The sequence below is a fragment of the Anas platyrhynchos genome, chromosome Z (genome assembly GCF_047663525.1).
Source record: "Anas platyrhynchos isolate ZD024472 breed Pekin duck chromosome Z, IASCAAS_PekinDuck_T2T, whole genome shotgun sequence".
Lineage (NCBI taxonomy): Eukaryota > Metazoa > Chordata > Aves > Anseriformes > Anatidae > Anas > Anas platyrhynchos.
This window is the reverse complement of record NC_092621.1, coordinates 32,254,783-32,273,633: the sequence shown is the minus strand read 5'-3', so window position 1 is coordinate 32,273,633 and position 18,851 is coordinate 32,254,783. Positions and strand designations below refer to the sequence as shown.

The 18,851-nt window shown below is 34.9% G+C and overlaps 1 long non-coding RNA gene across 10 annotated transcripts in view; it reads left to right on the top strand.

Moving 5' to 3' along the window:
* LOC113840240 (uncharacterized) overlaps nucleotides 1-18,851 on the top strand; it is an 829,451-nt gene that overhangs the window by 538,852 nt on the left and 271,748 nt on the right. For 6 of the 10 annotated variants that reach the window (XR_011806072.1, XR_011806070.1, XR_011806069.1 and 3 more), the window contains exons 7-8: nucleotides 7,064-7,168; nucleotides 12,344-12,379. This is a non-coding gene — a long non-coding RNA (uncharacterized lncRNA). The remainder of the gene's footprint in view (nucleotides 1-7,063; nucleotides 7,169-12,343; nucleotides 12,380-18,851) is intronic. The other 4 variants (XR_011806074.1, XR_011806073.1, XR_005261810.2 and 1 more) reach the window with 1 other exon arrangement.

Here is an 18,851-nt window from a genome sequence, read left to right as displayed (position 1 = left end):
TCTGGCCTCAAGTCTGTTCCTGCCTGAGCTCTCCACGAGCTGAAGCTTTCTTTTGGCCACATCCACCTGCTCAACCATGGGTTCCTCCACAGACTCCAGTGTGGATATCTGTTCTGCCATGGTACAGTATGGGCTGCAGGGGACAGCCTGCTGTGCAATGGTCCTCTCCATGGACCATACGGAAATTTCTGCTCAGGTGCCTGCAGCGCCTCCTTCCCCTCCTTCTTCATTGACCTTGGTATCTGCAGAGTCATTTTCTCTATATATTTTCTTATTTCTTCCTTTAAGCTAATGTGCAGCAGGTTTTCCCTTTCTGAAATCTGCTCCCACAGAAGCACAACCAGCATCACTCATTGACTCAGTTTCAACAAGCAGCAGGTCCCTTTTTGAGCTGACTGGAACTGGCTCTTATCTAACTTGGGGCAGCTTCTGGACTCCTCTCACACAGTCCACTCCTGTACCCCAACCCCCTGCTACCAAAACCTTGCCAATACACCTTCACACAGGGTGCTGAAAACAGTCAGATTCCATTAATCTGAATGTCGTAGTATAAATGAAAAATACATTGAATCCACTTGTTCTGTTTTCTAAAATAAAATAAAATAAATAAATAAATAAATAATTATGTTGACTAGAACTATTCTCCTCTCAAAAGGTCCTAAGGCAAATTCATGAAATGAAAAAATGTTTATAACAATTTCTTCATCCTTCTTGTAAAATTGCAGGCAAGTGTTTATATGATTTGTAATGAGGAATCCTTTATAACAATAAAAATACTTCTCACTGTCAGTAGCAGACCTGATATTTAGTCATTCAATATCAGTTGGACTACCTGCAGAGAAAGAAATTGTTCTCTTTGAGCTCATATGGCAAACCCAGCTCATTAAGGTCACATAAATCATTTGACTAATATTAAGAAGAAAAAATCTAATAAAATTATAGAATCCTAAAAACCTATAGATTGAAAGAGACATCTGGAGTTCATTTAAACCAACTGTCTCTTGAAATTAGAGCCTTAGATTAGGTGAAACCAATCTATCAAAACACATTGTGAAAATTTCCAGTGAAGGGATTTTTCTTCTCTGTGAAACCTATTCCAATACATAATTGCTTTTCCAATAAAGTTTTATTATTATTATTATTATTATTGTTATTGTTATTGTTATTGTTATTGTTATTATTGTTGTTATTATTGTTATTATTGTTATTATTGTTATTTTGTTATTATTATCATATTTTATTATTATTATTATCATATTTTATTTTATTCCTCATCAACATGTTTCCTGTATTTTGTGAAGAAAGTGTCTCAGATTCACACAATGGCTTGGGTTGGATGAGACCTTAAAGATCATTTAAGATCATCTGACTCCAACCCCCCTGCCATAAGCAGGGTTGCCACCCACTAGATCAGGTTGGCCAAGGTTTCATCCAGCCTGGGTGGAACACCTCTTAACAACCTGTTCCAGAGCCTCACTACCCTTACAGTGCAGAATTTCCTCCTAATGTCCTATCTAAATCTATCCTTTTTTGTTTAAGACCATTCTGCGTTGTGCAATCATTATATACCTGAGTAAAGAGTCCTTTTCCTTTTTATGAGACCCTTCTCAGTATCAGTAGGCCACAATGAGGGCTTCCTGGAGCCTTCTCTTTTCCAGGCTGAACATTGCCAGCTCTCTCACCCTTTCTTCATAAGTGAGGTGTTCCAGCCCTCTGATCATCTTTGTAGCTGTCCTCTGGACTCACTCTAATAGGTCCATATCTTTCCTTTGCTGCAGACACCAAACATAAATGCAGTACTCCCTAAGGAAAAGCAGAGGGGGACCATCACCTCCCTCAGCCTGCTGGTCAAACCTCTTTTGATGCAGCCCAGGACCTAGGCCTTCTGGGTTGCAAGTGCATACTGCTGGCTCATGCTGAGCCTTTCATCCACCAGAACTCTTAAATGTCTCTCCACAAGGCTGCTCTCAATGAATTCTTCTCCCAGTCTGTACTCACGTTTGGAATTGCCCCGGCCCAGGTGCAGCACCTTGCACTTTTTGAACCTCAGTAGTTTTACATGGACCCAATTCTCCAGCCTGTCCAGGTCCCTTTGAATGACATCTCTTCCTGCTTTGGTATCAACCTCACCACTCAGCTTGGTGTCATCAGCAAACTAGCTGAGATTGTAGTCAATCCCACTATCTCTGTCATTGATAAAGATATTTAAAAGCACCAGTCCCAAGACAGGACTGGGGTACACTGCTCATCACTGGCCTGCACCTGAACATAGAACCACTGACCACTACTCACTAGGTGTAGCCATCGACCCAATTCCTTATCCAGTGGATGATTCACCCTTCAAATCCATATCTTTCCAATTTAGAGATTAGGATGTCCTATGGGATTGTTTCAAAAGCCTTACAGAAATACAAGTAGGTGACGTCAGTTAGTCTTCCCTTGTTAACTAATGCAGTCACTCCATCACAGAAGGCCACCAGATTGGTCAGATGCGATTTGCTCTTGCTGAAGCCATGTTGGCTGTCTCGGATCATTTCTTTGTCCTGCATGTGCCTTAGCCTTGCCTCCAGTAGAATTTGTTCCATGACCTTGCCAGGCACAGAGGTGAGGCCCACCAGGCTGTAGTTTCCTGGGTCTTTCTTTCTTTCCTTTTAAAAATTTGAGTGATGTTTCCCTTTTTCCAGTCACTGGGGTCTTTGCCTGACTGCCATGATTTTTCAAATACGACAGAGTTGACTTGGTGACTATATTAACCAATTCCCTCAGGGTTCTGGGAGGCATGTCATCAGGCCCCATAGACATGTAGTTGTTAAATTGGATCAGGAGGTCCTGAACTTGCTCTTTGTACCTTCATTTCTTCTGTAACTGCTTTCTAGGTACTAGATAATTTCAGTTAGACTTACATCAAGGCATTTTATTCTCCAGTCTGAACAAACCATATGTCTTCAGATGTCAAGTTCTCCAACTCTTTAAGCACCTTGGTGGATGCTGCACTCAGATATTTCAATGTCTCACCCGAACTATAGGACCAAAACTGGGTACAATATTGCAGCTGTGCTCTAATCAATCATTAATTGACTGGAGTATTGGTCATACAAGGGCCTGTAGTGGCAGGACAAGGGGCAACAATTTTAAACAGAAAGCAGTAAATTTAGTCAGGATAGAAAGAAATCTTTTTTTTTTTTTTTTTTTTTTTCTACATTGATTGTAGTGAGACACTAATCCAGTGCCCATAGAAGCTGTGGATGCAACATCATTGATCATTGGAAGTGTTCAAAGTCAGGTTCGACTGGGCTTTGAGTAACTTCACCTATTGAAAAAATGACCCTGCCCATGGAAGTGATTTTAAGGGACCCTTCCAATGCAAAGCATTTAATTATTCTTTATTAAAAGGCTGAGAGAGTGGAAGTATTAAGCCTGGATGAGAGAAATCACTGGGGAGATCATATCTATATGTATAAATACCTGATGGGAGTGTGTGAAGAAGATGGAGCCAGACTCCAATTCTGCAAAAAATAATAAACTTAAAATTCCATCTGAACATAAGAAATATATATCTATACACATCATATATTATATAAATATACATATAATATATTATTATATTATAGTATATATTATATATCATATGTAATATATAAAATATATATTATTAAATATACTATATATATTATATTATATGTATATACGTTATAAATAAATTGTATACATTTTATTTATATATGTTAAATATAATATATAAATATAAATTACATATATAAATATATATCATGTATACAATACATTATATATATACATATACATATAATAGATATATTTATTTATATATATATATTATTTTTTTGTGCAAAGATTGTCAAAAACTGGAAGAGAGGTTGTGGAATTTCCATCCTTAGAAATATTCAAACCTGTCTGGACACAGTCATGAAAAACCTGTTATAGCTAATCCTCTATGCAGAGAGTTAGACTAGATCTCCAGACATGCCATCCAACTCTATCCATTCTTTGATTCTTTGAATTGTTTACAAAGTGGCATAATTATGTTCCTTATTCTGCCCTCTGCAATCTTGTTAATGCAGCCCTGGAAACAGTCTCCTTTTCTGACTACAATACTGCACTGTGGATTCATACTCAGATCATTTTACACAAGAGCACCTAGAATTGGTATGAGCAGCCTATGGTAAAATATTTAATGTTGCCTTTAACATACATTTTGAACATTAATTGTTAAAACAGCTTTAGTGAGTCCAGAAGTATACTGGAAACTTGTCACTAGCAATAGAAAGCAGTCTTCCAAGTCCTCTGAGATAATGACGATAAGCTTTCTCTAAGCATGATTTTTCTCCAAACCATTTTTTGGCTTCTTTCACATGGAATTTGCTGTTTTATTATTGTAAATATTCATTCTAGTCCTGCAGTTACCTGCTGAATCCTGTACACAGTAAAAAAGATGTTGCCCTGCAACTAGGAATAAATTTCTGGGGTTTTACATTCCCTGCTCATAGTAATGAAATCATAGAATGGTTTGAGTTGGAAGAGATGATAAAGATCACCAGGATTCCCCTGTCATGGGCAGGGACACCTTCCCCTAGACTGACTTGCTCAAAGCCCCATCCAACCTAGTCTTAAACACTTGCAGGGATGGGGTATTCACAGTTTCTCTGGGCAACCTGTTGCATTGCCTCACCACCCTCTGAGTAAATAATTTCTTCACAGTATTTAATCTAAAGTTTAAAGCCATTTCTTGTCCTACTTAAAACCAACCTTGTCCTATCATTACACTCCCTGATAAAAGAGTCTACCCCCACCTTTCCTGTAGGCCACTTTAGGTACTGGAAGGCTGTAATAAGTTCTCCTCAGAGTCTTTTCTTCTCCAGGCTGAAAAACCCCAATTCCCTCAGCCTGTCTTCATAGGAGAGGTGTTCCAGCCCTTTCACAGTGCTGTTAAGCAAGCAAACAATTGGAGCACCAAGGAATAATAGTATCAAACCAGTTTCCCTAGAAGTCCAAAGGGCTATGTATATTTAAAAACAATAATCGTCTGTCATGACCATACACAAATTAATGGAATGCGTTTGGCATGCACAGAACGTTAAGTTGTTTGCTTCAAAACTTATTCTCTTTAAAAGAATATTCATGACATAAATAGGTCCTAGAGTAGCTGTCTCATTTTATGGACATATACACAATATTGTTTGCTACAGGATCCTAAGGCATAATGATTTATAATTTACATTATCACAGACTGAATAAGCAACTAAGATCTGTCAAATTATACTGTTGTATTTAATATGGATGCACAGTCAATTCTCTCTGCAAGAAATGAATTGTAATTTCATGCTGTAAGATTTCACAATACAGAGAAGTGATCATTAAATTTCCATTTTTAAAAGCAACAATGTAAGAAGAATACAATCGAATCTACAATAATTTATCATCTCAAATGTCCTAGACTGTGTCAACAACCTTAAAAAGCATGTTTTTAAGGGGTGTATAGCAATTCTACAAAATACTTAGTAGAATTGCTACAAAAAAAAAAAGAGTCCTAAAGTGATAATCATCTATTAAAACTTCACTTTTACATCACAGTACACAGTATATTGTCCTTTATACTTTTCTAAGCTCCAGTTTTTGTTCTAAAATTCACCATGCTTTGAAATATATTGTCTTCAGAATCCAATTATTTTAATTTTTAGGTAAGTAAATATGAAAATTTGCACTTGACTCTATTCAATAAACAGTTCAAAAACTTATAGTGCCCTGAACAATCAAATTCATTGAACACTATGATATCATTTTTAAATTTAGCAAAATTGTTTCCTAGATGAGTAATTGTAGAGGTTCTCCTTTTACAGGAAGTTGCTGTGTATGTAAGTGAATATGGGTATTGGGCAAGCATTCATTATTCTCTTTTTATTTGGATTTCTGCTTTGATGTGACTGGATTTTGTCTTATTTTCTCCATTTTTTTTAAGAAATGTGTTTCTTTAAATTTGCCATTAAATTTCTCATGTACTTCTACAGTACTCAACACCTATATAACAATTTTATTTTTCAATGATTAAGATCACTAAGAAAGAAAAAACACCAGTAAACCTACTTTTACTGCTGAAAACAAAGCAGAAGATTATCAGTGCTTTAGACAGAAACCAGTACTGACTTGTGAAATAGATTACCTAAAAGCAAATGTATTAGAAACTGTATTTTGTACAGTAAACCTGTAACACTCCTTGAGTATGTAAGCAGCTTTGTTAGAGGATTATATCATTCCTATCATAAAATACTTGATATTACTGTCAATATGTTATTCAAAATCAAGCACAAATAAATATAAAAAAAATATGTTTGTTTGCTTTGTTTGTAATATAGATTTCATTAGTAAACAGTACTTTGGTCTACACAAATCTAAATCTAAATCTAAATCTAAACAAATATTTTTTTGTTTCCTTTTTTGTTTTTAAATGAAAGTATTTTTTCTTATTCCCTGAGTTGAAGGCCTCTAAATACTTAGCAACCAAATCACTCAGTGTAATTACACAGGCCATTTATACTTATTTCAGCAACAGAATAGTGAACATATATATGTGTGTGTGTGTGTGTGTATATATATATATATATAATGTAGTTGTGTATACAGTAAAATTTAGATCAGTAATACTTTTTGATAAAGTAATATTAAAAAACAAACAAACAAACAAAAAAACACATTGGATATCAGTTTATTTTATTGTTCTCCAAACTTGCCAACAAAAACAAGTCTATCTTCTTTATAAAACACTAGTCAACATCTTGGGAGTCATCTAGCAGTAAAAGTTTCAAAAGTGGCTATTTAATTAGTTACTAAAATTATTGCAAATATCTTTTTGATTAATAAAGTTTAAAGTCTTCTCTATGTTAAAATTACGTTGCTGACGTGATGAACTTTTAGGTTTATCCGTTCATAATTTTCCTGAATAAAATACTTATATTGTTCCTAATCAGATATCCACCCATTTAACAATGAAATACACTTTAAATATTTTTGAAAGAATTCAGCATGAGGGTGCATTGTTTTCTTTTTATAGCAGGTGAAATTGAGAGAGAGATTTATGCATATTCCCCACCCAGTCCAATGTACTGCTTAAATGAAAATTAGCCTGAACTTTCGGGAGTACCCAAGGATTCTGAAGGTAAAAATGCTATTGTGTAAATCAATAAGGTTGCCTTGATTACTTTGAAAACGCAAATATTTTTGTGCTGTATTGGTACTGCCAATTTTAGGATGTTTATGTGATTTTGTAAAAATAAATGTAGAATCATAGAATCATAGCATCATAGAATCATTAAGTCTGGAAAAGACTTCCCAGGTCATCTGGTCCAACCATCCCCCTACCACCAGTACCTAAGCACCAGGTTCAACCTTTCTTTAAACACCTTCAGGGACAATGACACAACCACCTCCCTGGGCAACCCATTCCAATGACTGACAACTCTTTCTGAAAAGAAATGTCTCCTAATTTCCAACCTGAACCTCCCCTGGAGCAACTTGAGGTCATTCCTTCTAGTCCTATCAATAGTTATCTGCGAGAAGAGGCTTACACCCAGCTTCCCACAACTTCTAGTTATAGAGAGCAATAAGGTCTCCCCAGAGCCTCCTCTTCTGTAGACAAAACAAAACTAGTTCCCTCAACCACTCCTCATAAGACTTGTGTTTCAGACCCTTCGCCAGCTTTGTAGCCCATCTCTCAGAACACAGTCCAAGGCCTCGATGTCCTTCTCGTAGTGAGAGGCCCAAAGCTCATTACTTGAGCACCACATTACTTGAGGTGCAGACTCACCAGAGCTGAGTACAGGAGGTTGATTACCTCCCTAGTCCTGCTGTCTACACTATTCCTGATACAAGCCAGGATGCCGTTGGCCTTCTTGGCCACCTGGGCACATTGCTGGCTCATGTTCAGGTGAGCATCAACTAACACTCCAGATCTTTTTCCTTTGAACAACTTTCCAGCCACTCTGCCTGTAGTGTTGCATATGAGGTTGTTGTGCCCCAAGTGCATGATCGGGCACTATTGTTCTGCAGTATTTTCTGATATTTCTCATTTAGTCTTATTTGTTAGTTTGATTTAATTTTTACTTTTTATTTTTACTTTTTTTTTGTTTTATCCTTATTTATTTAACAAATAAAAAAAAAAAAATATTTATTTAACAAAGGCCTCACAAGGGCAGAGCAAAGGGGAAGAATCACCTCTGTCACTCTGATGGCCACTCCTCTTTTGATACAGCCTAGGATGCAATTGGCCTTTTGGGATGCTGTGGTGGTTTTACTGTGCTAGGCAGCTAAACCCCACAACCGCTCTCTCACTCCCCCTCCTTTAGATGAGGAGGGGGAGTAGTAAAGCAAAGAACAACTCACGGGTTGAGATAAGGATAATTTAATTAAAGGAAAATAATAATAACAATTAAATAAAGACTACCATGAACTAAACAATTTAACTAAGGGGAAATAAAAAGGGAAAGGGGAAAAGGGAGGGGAAAAGGGAAAAATAAAAAGAAGGGAGGAAAACAAACAAAATAAATGAAGGCTATATGGAAGTGCAGAGGAAAGAAATTACTCTCTACTTCCCACAAATGAACGATGATTGACCACGTCCTTGAAGCAAGGCCTCAACGCACGCAGCCAGTGTTCGAGAGGAGGACCGACATTTTCCCAACGACAGCCCACCCCTCCCCTCTTCTTCTTCCTGTTTCCACCTTTTATTGCTGAGTGTGACATCACATGGTATGGAATATCCCTTTGATTGGTTTAGGTCAGCTGCCCTTGTGATGTTTCTCTCCTCACTTTTTGCCCACCATTTAGGAGGGTTAGAGAAAGGCCCAATGCTGTGCTATTGATTCTCAGCAGTAGACACAACACCGGTGTGATAACACTGCTGTTCCAGCTACAAGGACAGAGTACGGCACTGTATGGGCTGCTGCCGGGAAAGTTAACATTCCAGCCAGACCCAGTACAGGTGCAAGCACAGACTAACCTGATCCCTGACTGTACAATTTCTCTGTATTCCTCCTAAGTTATCTGTCCTTGATGCATATCATACAGTCAAATTTTGTTGAATGTTGTTTGCATGACATCTTTGTTCTTTATCACTATTGAAAATCCACTTTAATTTATTTCTACTCAGCATGTTTCTGATTGCAATTATCTCTTTATTCTTATCTTTCACTACAAATCTTAATGGCAGTTGTGATTAGGATTCTGTTGCTTATTGATTATGTTGATATGTGCATTGTAAGTTATTTATGTACTTAAATTAATTTTATTTGAAGGGTTGAAACAGATGTTGTGGAGTTGTGATTTTCTACAGACTGTTCAATGAAATGTCACTTACTTAAGGCCTTTTCTTTCCAGAAGCCTTCTTTTTTCTTTGCCAGTATGTTCCTGTACAGTTCTGCATGAGAAAATCACTTTCATAACTAATACAAACATACATTGTGAGATTTACTTTTCATTCTCTCCCTGTTGGATATGTACTGTACTTTGTTACCAAAGTCATTGAAAATCTTTTTGGCTTTGGCTGTGTGCATACATTTTACATGCATTCAGATACTTATTCAGAGTAGTACATCACAATTGTCTGTGATGTATGTGTGTGCACATGAAAGTAACATATATCAACTAACAATTTATGAGTATTCTTGAAATCTTTCCACAAAGTAGCATTTAAGACAAGAATCATCTATGAAGACCTGTAAAGGTCACTGATAAGTCAGGTTGATGGCTAACCTTGATGTTCTTTAAAGTATTTTCCAACCTAAATGATTCTGTGATTTAATATAGAGTTTTTCATTTCTCCTTGTATAGTCACACTTTATTTTTTGTCCTGTTTTCTAAAGGACAGAGAAATTCTCTGTTTAGTCAAAGCAATCCAACACCATACAAAGGTGTGCAAGGACAGTAAATCTTTCAAGATCTTTGTGTTTGCATTAATGGTACTCTTTTGTCCTGCCTCAGATAAGTGTCTTTTCATAGGTGAGGAATAAGACATTGAAATAGTCTATCGAAAAATCATAATTATATCATAATCATAACTCCGCAAACCCTGTTTTTATTTTGACTTTTGATACTGTGATAAGATTGATTTCTTGCATTCTCTCCTTGTATTTTTGTCCTCTTACTTAAAACTGGCTGTTCTAATAATTATGCTAACGGGATTGTTAAACTGAAATTGAAATTGCCGGGAAAGGAGACAATGACTACATCTTTATTTATTTATATAATGTCATTTATTAAACATGAAGCACTTTTGATTTATATTTTCCAGTGAACGTTCTAGAGAATAGTATTCTTTACTTGGCATTGCTAGCTGGTCAATGGAAGTGAGTGTCCAGCTCTCTGCGCTGGTGTTGCCTCACCTCAAGTACTGTGTGCAGTTCTGGGCACCACAGTATAAAATGGGCATAAAGCTGTTGGAGAGTGACCAGAGAAGGGCTACAAAGAGGGTGAAGGGCCTAGAGGGGAAGACGTATGAGGAGCAGCTGAGGTAACTTGGCCTGTTCAGCCTGGAAAAGAGGAGGCTGAGGGGAGACCTTATCTCAATCTACAGCTTCCTTATGAGGGGGAGCGGAGGGGAAGGCGCCAGTCTATTCTCTTTAGTCACCAGTGATAGGACCCACGGGAATGGTGTCATACTGAGGCAGGGGAGGTTTAGGCTAGACATGAGGAAGAGGTTCTTCCTGAGAGGGTTGTCTCACACTGGAACAGGCTCCCCAGGGAAGTAGTCACTGCACCAAGCCTATTGGAGTTTAAAAAGCATTTGGACTGTTCACTTAGTCACATGGTCTGAATATTTGGGTATACCTGTGTGGTTCCAGGAGTTGGACTTGAACCCTTATGGATCCCTTCCAAGTTGGGATATTCTATGATTTTATGATTCTATTTCCATAGTCTAACTCGTTAACCTGCAAAATTTCTAGTATTTTCTTTGCACATCAGTAGTATATTCTGCAAACTACAATATCTTTTAGGAGATATTTCCTTTGGTCTCATGCAGGGAGGTGAAAGTACAAATGCAGGATCACATATATTAATTTTATTGTACTAAGACAGATCCTTGCACTTTTATTTTTATAAGTAGTCATCATACACTTTATGAGTGTGAGTTCCTTGCTGTTTTTATACATTTTACTCTTGAAAAGGCTTTAGCCATTTTCTGTATTGCTACTTAATGCGAAATAAATAAGGAATATAGTACCTTGTTGTTTTAGATTATGGTTATGGTATAGATTATTTAGATTATGGGTTATAACCATATAGGTTAATGTCCTATATAGGAAATATGCGATCACTGATTTGAGCTCATGATGAGTCTTGCTATAGGCAATTCAATTTCCTTCAGTAAAGAGAAGCATTTTATCACTGATGCTACAATTTCAGGTTCAAGAAAGTTTTGTGTGTGTGTGTGGGGGGGGGGGGGTTGTTTGTTTATTTTTGTTTTTGGTGGTGGTGGTGGTAGTTGTTTTGTTTTCATAATACAGGTATTTGTCTTTGTCTTTGTTAAATTAGAAAGGGGAAATTAAACAGTGTAGCCCTCTGAAAAGTACTGATATGAAAACATAGTTTTGAATGCTATATTTATTAGTCTTGTCTTCATATTTGCTCAAAGTTTGGAAAGTTTAATTTCTTACACATAGAATGAACTTGCATATCATTTGATCCAGAAAAAAAATAATAATCTGGAAACATTACAATAAACACACTTTATGAAAGATGAAAACAGAATGTGAGGTTTTTGTGGTAGGGAAATTGTTTTTTTCTTATTTTTTGAGATTTTCATTTCTGTTTTCTTGCTGTTCCCCCCAAACCCAGTGCAGAGAGGTTTTCGGTTTGTGATTAAGAATGGAAGAATGGTCTAGGTGACAGAAATAATGAAAAAATATAATAATTTCTATAGATATGAAACCTTGTTGTCATTTATGTTTTGGGGGGAAAATATTATTATTATTATTTTCCATTTAAGATAGGTAATACTCAAGACATTGACTTCATACAGTAATCATTTCAAAGGTATCACAAAACAAAAAACAAACCAGTCAGACTGCTAAAACATTCACCAACTCCCAGAGAGAGAGAGACTGTTGACTGCCAAATTAAAAATCTTGGATAACTAGCTGACTTTGACAATATGCATGTAACATAAACGTATTATTTACTATATATACTTTGTGAATGTTTTTTATTTTATTTTTTTCAAAACATGAATATATTTTTAAACTGTCAGAAAACAGATAAAGTCTAAAAAATATATTCTGCATATATATATGTACTCAATAACTAATTTTGCAGACTTTTTTATTTTCTTACATTGCAGGTTCTGTTGGTCTGCAAGTAAGCTGGGGCATACAAGGTATTTTTTTTTATTTTTTTATTTTTTGCTATGACAGCAGTATTGATTATAAATGTTAAATGAAACTTTTTTATTTTTTTTTTTAGTTTGGTTGTTTATTTTCATTATAATATTCAAGGTTTTGTAAAACTGTATCACAGAATCACATCTTCATAAGCTTGATTGTGACAGGATGTATTTGTTTTAGAGGCTGATCTCTGAATGAAAAAATAGTAGCATTTAAGATTAATCTTGTATTATTTATAGTCTGTGATTTAACTGTATTCAGTCCAGCTCTTCCACAAGAGTGATCTCTAGGGAACATAGGAAGTTTTAAATGTAAGGAAAAGAGAATATGTGCCTATGTGTTTTTTTTGGTGCTGCACTAGACTAGCAGGTCCTGGTAATGATGAAATGTTGGAGCTGAGAATGGGTAGGATATCACAGATTTTCTAAAAATAATAATAATAGTAATAATAATATAGAGATAGCAACCCTCTAATAGCCAAGCAGCTGAATTTCATCAGCAGAATCTTTTTCCTGTAAGTACGGAAGAGCAAATTTTTTGCTTGTGTATTGTTTCTTACCTCCTTACACCTGCCTGTGCCTCAGAGATATTAGCAAACTCATATAACTCCAATCAGCCACAAAACATGCAACTATTATATTTGGAATTAAAAAGAGTTTGAAAGATGATCTTTTGCTACTTGCATATTGGAATCTCAGAGACAGTCTTAAAGGGCTTACACAAAGATATGCACAGCAGTTTGTACTGCCATAGGATTCTTAAGTCATGTACTGCCATGTTCCAATTTATTTTGAGACTGTAATTACTGTAGAATATGGATCAGCTACAGCATTCATATGTCTGAAAAGCATGTTTCAACAGCTCATACAAAGGCATTCAGTAAGTACAGAGGGTCTACCCTTTACAGCTGCCCAAAACCATATGTAGCTTCTAGTACCAATATCACCAGAATTACCTAACTGAAATGGAAAAAGCAATAAATGAAGGAAGCCTCTGAGAGCAATAAATATGAAGGAAAAAATACAAAGATTGTCTGTGTTGACATGATACTTAATTTAAATAACATTCAAAATAAAATTTTAAATTTTTATAATGATATATTTAGTTTTAACATTTAGTCTTTTGCCTTTATTTATCAGTCTAGGCATTTATTTTGTTAAATTGGAAATCTCTGGAACTTGAGATATGGCAGAAGACTTGGTGACAGGCTGACTTGTTTCAACCTGTTGAAGAAATATTTTCCCATTGTTTTCCACCCAAAAGCAACAAAAGAAGAAACTAATATCCAAAGAGCCAGAATAATAATTATTATTAACATACAGTACTCTCCTAGATATTTATTTCTGAAGTACAACTTCTGGTTTGGATGAATCCATTTTCACTGTAGTTTATTAGCAAAAAATAATTATTGATTGGCTCTAGTGTTTACAAAATGTAATTCATCATCCTTTTATCTTTTAATATGAGAAAATAATGCCAAATTAAAGAAACAAAATGTCCATTGTTTTTAGTTGGAAAATGTCTACATTTTACATCATATTAACTTTTCCATGAAACAACAGTGTTCAATGTTCTGCTCTGACTACCACGTACATCCGATCTGCCTTCATCTCATATCAGAGAACTGGTGTCTCACACTCTGGCAGCTGTGATTTTAAACACAGTTTTAGAAATATGTTGGCCCACTAAAGTCAGTGGGAGATTTGCCTTTTACTTCAGAGAAGCCAAGATTTTATACCTTCTGTTTGCTGTGTTGGTACTTTTGGTGGTACCTGTGCTAAGCAAATAGAAAGCTGAAGAGAGTACATTCCTTCTATTCATCCTTCTTTCACAGGAAGTAATTTTCAGAACATCAAAAATACTTAGTCTGAAATTGAACTGTTCAAGTCCTACTGTTTTCATAACTGTCAAATTAAAGTGAGATATTTTAAGACAGGAAAAATTATACTAGCATGCCATCTTTCATTATCACTACATCTGCTACTGAGGACGGCATGTAACGACGAGGAAGGCTAGTTATTCTAGTCATCTTCCTTCCAGTTTTCTTAAATTACTACAATGGTACTTAGATTTAATAATCAGATTCATACTATGCTAGTGTAAAGGTGTCATTTACAACAAAAAGCAAAAAAATAAAAAATAGTGGTAAACACATACAGTTTAGTAACATGCATCAGGACACCTTTTACCTGTAGAAGCTATATTGATGCAGTTCTGGTTTTTAGTTTAATGATACATCCCTACATCATTCGAGCTTTTTAGCCTTATAGGTGTCAACCTCCTACTGAATGATGTCCTGCTTCTTTGCTATCCCATCTTCACCCAAAATTCACTGTTTCTTTGCAAGAACATTGTAGAAGTTTGTGTGTACATTCATTATGTAAGCCACACTTTGCATAAAATGCAAGGACATCATGGAGAGGCTGAGTGACCTCTGAGGAGGACCTCATGAGAAGCTGAGTATAGTAGAAAAACAGACTTTCTCAAGTTGTGATTTGACAATAGAGAGGGTGGCTTTCAAGTCGTCTAGCATTATTAATAACTCTATATTGTAATGTCACAAGGGCACTATGCTTTTCATAAGAAATTATTAGTAACAGCTAATGAGAAACCTAATGTAGTGAAATGATTAAAAACACCTGTGATCATAAATTAAAACAAAAATTTCATTTTTAAATTAATAAAATAAAAAATAATATATAAAATATAATATATACAATGTATATAATATATATATATATAAAGATAAAAATATATAAAATACATATAATAAAAATAAATTAAAAAAAATAGTAAGAATTAAAATGGCCTGCCTCAACTGACTTTCTATGCTGTCATGTAGCGTGCACAATTTCCATTGTAATGAAGTATTTATGCCGCTTGTGTTAGCCTTAGATAATGTGTTCCCCTCAGGTGTATGTTTTTTTATCATCATCCATTTTACTGTATGAATGTTGACATTGTGGGTGATTGGAGATGTGCAATAATCCTTGGTTCCTGCAAACAGTTGCTCTCTTCCCCCTTGGTACATAGGTATTTTATGTATTTATAGCTCTGCCACAAAGTCACAAATTGAATGCTTTAGATGTCTGTATATTCAAGCTTTTTTTTTTCTTTTTTTTTTTTAAAAAAAAAAGACTTAGTAGATGAATTGATAGCAAAAAGGGATAATATGAAAGTTTTATCTCATGCAATACATTAACTCATAAGCCCCAATTTTATTTACCAAATATATTTTTCAATTGCAAATAAATGTTGTGGTTTCTCTTTCAGTAAAAACACTGAATATTTTTTAAAGTTAATTTTTTTACAATGCATATATATATATATATATATACATATATATAAAGATGTAATTAAAATCGTACATCTTTTTCTTTTATTCAACACTTTGTTCCTTAGCCTTGAGCCTTCAAACCAGTTAAAGTTGCCATGTTGTTTAATGCTGAAGAGGTAACCAAAGGAAAAAACCCTCCACAAAGACACATTGTCTTGTAGTACAGTTGAATGAAATACATGGAATTCACGTAATAAGGAATTCTCACATAACTTTCAGAATCACAGAATCACAGAATTTCTATGTTGGAAGAGACCTCAAGATCATTGAGTCCAACCTCTGACCAAACACTAACAAATCCTCCACTAAACCATATCCCTAAGCTCTACATCTAAACATCTTTTAAAGACCTCCAAGGATGGTGACTCAACCACTTCCCTGGGCAGCCTATTCCAATGCCTCACAACCCTTTCAGTAAAGAAGTTCTTCCTAATATCCAACCTAAAACTCCCCTGGTGCAACTTAAGCCCATTCCCCCTCATCCTGTCACCAGGCACATGGAAGAACAGACCAACCCCCACCTTGCTACAGCCTCCTTTAAGGTACCTGTAGAGAGTGATAAGGTCATCCCTGAACCTCCTCTTCTCCAGGCTGAATAAGCCCAGCTCCCTCAGCTGCTCCTCGTAGGACTTGTTCTCCAAACTCCTCACCATCTTGGTCGCCCTTCTCTGGACTTGAACTGTCTGTAGATGTGTTGAGACATTTGGGGGAAGTGTCAAATGAAAAAGTCTACATTTTAATAGTGCATTTCTCAGCATTGTGTCGGTCTGCTCAGCTTGTAGTAACTTTTTAGTAACTTTAAAGTTTTGCTTAGAGATTTCTATTTCACTTTTTCTTCCTTTTTTTTTTTTTTTTTGGTTAAATAAAGATGAAGATGTACAAGTGATAATATTTTATAAGAAGGATTTCTGACCAAAATATATTTCACTTTATGCTATGTTTTCTTTTAAAAATCATTTTCCATTAACCTTTCTTCTTCTTTTTACAAATGTCAAGTAGCTCTATAAGAAAATGTTACAACATCCAATTATCATACTTTCATTAAGTCTGCAAACTCCATCTTACAGCAAAAGAACCTTATTTAATTAGTAATCTCTTTCTGAGATGGAAATCATTTATTTGAAATTGGTATTTAATACAGTAAAATATGATGATAAATGGGAGTTAACAGAACATTGACTTCTAAAAGTTGAATTGCATCTAAAAGCGATACATGATGCATAATCACAAAAGAAAAGGCACAACTGATGACCAATCCTTTGTCTTCTTCAATTAAAAATAAATAAATAAATAATAAAAGAATACAGAGAATAAAGAATACTTTATAAATTGATTCAGAAAAGTCGAAATAACACACACCTCTCTTACCATTATTAAAAATTTTCAAAATAATGTAATGATGATTGCACAGATGAATTATACTGATTCTTAATAATGCCATTTAAGAGGCACTTTATCTTTGATGAGAATATTTGTATCACTCAAATTCAGAACTTTTTGTCTAAAGCGTGGTGCTAAATCTCAAGATTAGATAAATGCCAAATGTCAATTTTGTTCTTATCTGGAAAAGTCACAAAAGGGCAACAACTGAGACCTAGCAAGACCAAAATGCAGAATCTAAATGTGTAAAGAGAAAGAGAAAGTGTGACTAATGGCTACAAAACAAATCAGAACTTGATATTACCTAATTCCATAGTAAACAAGTTTTCATTAAGTTTCTAAGTCATGTGGCAAAAAATAGGAACATAATGAGGGAAAGTTTTGATGACATTTGGTGAAAATGTCTGTATATTAGAGGATTATACACTAGAGAAAAAAAAAAAGAAAAAAAAAAAGTAAAATAGAAGACAATCTGGCTTCATCAGAAAAATGGTGCATCTTTTTCAGACATGAATGTTAGACATCTAGTGTAATTTGGATTTTAGACTTTGATTTAAAGAGATCCAAGGTTCTACTTCCTTCAAATTGTTATTTCCCTAATTTCTCAAAGTGTACCCTTTTGAAATCAGTCTACCTACTGCTTGTTTTTTCCATCATTTTAATAAATCTGATCCAAGATTATTTCCTATTTCCAGCTCTCCTATGATTTTCTTTCATTGCTTAATACACCAAGGTTAAAATATGTTTATACTTACTGAAATCTCTCTTGTATTTATCCATAACCTAACAAAATATTTAAGCATATTCAAATCTTCAAACATGAGTGATCTCATTGACCTTAATGAACCAAAAGTGCTTGATGCATTTACTAATGCTTTCTGAATACACATATGCTTACTGTTTCACTTAATCTGAACAGTAATTTGGTTTGGCTTCATGTGACGGAGAGGATCAAACAAATGCCACAGACATCTATTTTAAAAGTTTTTCAGAACATTAAAAAATAAATGTTTTTGTTGTCCTTTCATGTCTTCCTAGTGTTCAAAAAAGTAAAAATAAACTTTCTATCTTATATACTAATGACTATTGAGAAATTGTCCATTTACTTTCATAAATAAGTGGCATTTTCATAAAAAATCTCCCTCATTTCTTCAACTGATTTCACTGCAGTTAGGTTCTGCTAATTTCATTGTAGTTGAGGTCCCTCAAAAGGTAAGATTTAGTACTTTGCATTAGTTAATACTTAAAGTTTATGAATATGACATGCATTGAGATATGTTTTTGGCCACCTATCAACTTTAACATCAGAAAAACAAGTATTACACATGCCTTTGAATGATTTCCTTACCTTGATCAATTCATCTCAACAGGATTGACTTGTAGGCTTTTGGGCAAAATTTCTCTGGAAAATATGATAAATTCTACAAAAAACTTGTCTAAAAAGATGCTCACATAGAATAAACCATCTGAAAGTATTTCTTAAGTGTTGCTCCTGTCATTAATCCTTACAACTTAGATTGTTACTTTATTTTGCACTACTGTAAAAGAAGCTGGATGCATTCATGAATCCCATGTGAGCAACCTGATAATTTGGATTTAATCATACCTTATGTGTACTAATTAATTGAGGGCTAATGTATAATATAAGTCCTTAGAGCAGAAGTGAATTAGATTCAGTGATGTTGGAGATCTCTTATAGTTTAATGGTCTTCTGTTATGGTATTAGTATTAATATAGCCTTGTTATAC